The sequence below is a fragment of the Laccaria bicolor genome, genomic scaffold, assembly GCF_000143565.1.
Source record: "Laccaria bicolor S238N-H82 LACBIscaffold_87 genomic scaffold, whole genome shotgun sequence".
NCBI classification, from domain to species: Eukaryota; Fungi; Basidiomycota; class Agaricomycetes; order Agaricales; family Hydnangiaceae; genus Laccaria; species Laccaria bicolor.
In genome coordinates this window covers 83,978-85,875 of record NW_001889958.1, presented here as the reverse complement: position 1 = coordinate 85,875, position 1,898 = coordinate 83,978, and positions in this window count along the sequence as shown.

Genomic DNA, 1,898 nt, shown 5'->3' with positions numbered 1-1,898 from the left:
GCGGGAGGAAAACTTTGGAGGATTGGAAGGGTCGGGGGGAGCGTCATCTCCCTCTGCCATGTTTGTTCGTACTGGCGCACTCTTGTATTCTCCATTTCCAGCCTCTGGTCGTCACTCTGCGTGATTTGGACCAAGATGGGCTACGTCCTCGTGCGGCTTTGGGCGGAAAAATCGAGGTCGCGTTCCTCCTCTACACCAGCATCACTCCGTGCAGACAACTTCCTCGAACAGCTACATGGTGTCGAAGCCGAGGCGGTTGAATCCTCACTGAATTCTCGAAGAGGGTGCTTCGATTTGATTCCCATATTATGACTGCACTATGTCGGCCATGTAAACTCGGATGGCGGAATTGGGATCTGGAGGGGCAAAGGAGTGCGAAGGAGGGTCGAAATCATACAATTATGGTAGGTTTATGTGGGGGGTTTCGCATAGTGCTTCAACGAGTTCTGGTTTACACCGACGTATTGGTTGTGTACGAACAGTTGTGTGTTTCCAGAGTGGTGGCCTGTGAATAGGCCTTGAGCAGGACTTGATCATCTCGCACTTCTGTGGGTAGCAATTTGACATTGTAAGAAGTCACAGAATTTTCTGTTTGTGGTGCAACTCAAGGCCTTTTTGGACGAGGAGGACTTGAGGAGGACGAGTGGCGTATTGATGTTCAACGTTCAACGTTCAAGTTTGCCTTGTTGATTGAGTTGTTTAGAACGTTCCGCGATGAGCGAGCACGAGGAACAAGTGACAAAGCTCATTATCGGATAAGATAACGTTAGAGCGTCAGAACGAAATCTCGCGTTTGTACTCATAAGTACAAACAATCATACATGTCTCCGAAGGTCTGAGAAGGAGAACTGCATTCTCCTTCCTGCCCAGTTTAATTGTTCTGACGCGTAAAAAGGTCTTCTTATTCATCAGCTAATTTTTTGAACTTTGGCAACTTCTTTCGGACCTTTACAATGGTCGACATCCCTCTCACCGTGGTTACTAGCACTGAAAGCTCTCAAACTGAGGCTACACCTAGCTCTCAAACTGCGGCTACCACTAGTGGCTACCACTAGTTATCATATAAAACAGGTAACTGCCTATAGGTCCCTGTGTATCCATCCACACTCTTTATGATAGGCAATCATTACTGTTACCATGTTTTTTCATTATCATAAAGGCTGCGCTTTTTCATTAAGTGTAGGCAAGGTTTTGGGCCTCCCTCATAAGGTAGCCTGTGGTTATCATTACCAATTTCATATCTTTTCAAAGCCATATCATTGCGATTTTCATTAGTTGTCTGGCGAGTATCATTGGATATTTCATTAGCTACATGGGTGATATCATTTTGCGATTTTCAATGGTTACTTTGGCAATATCATTGGAAATTTCATATGCTACTTGGGCAATATCATTGTGATTTTCATAAATTATGTGGCCAGTATCATTGGAAATTTCATTAGCTGGTTGTGCAATATCATTGGCAATTTCATTAGCTACTTGGGCGACATCATTGTGATTTTCATTAGCTACTTGGGCAATATCATTGCGATTTTCATAAATTATGTGGCCAGTATCATTGGAAATTTCATTAGCTGGTTGTGCAATATCATTGGCAATTTCATTAGCTACTTGGGTGACATCATTGTGATTTTCATTAGCTACTTGGGCAATATCATTGTGATTTTCATTAGCTCCTTTGGCAATATCATTGGAAATTTTATTAGTTACTTGGGCAATATCATTGTGATTTTCATTAGCTACTTGGGCAATATCATTGTGATTTTCATTAGCTCCTTTGGCAATATCATTGGAAATGTTATTAGTTACTTGGGCAATATCATTGGCAATTTCATTAGCTACTTGGGCGACATCATTGCGATTTTCATTAGCTACTTGGGCAATATCATTGTGATTTT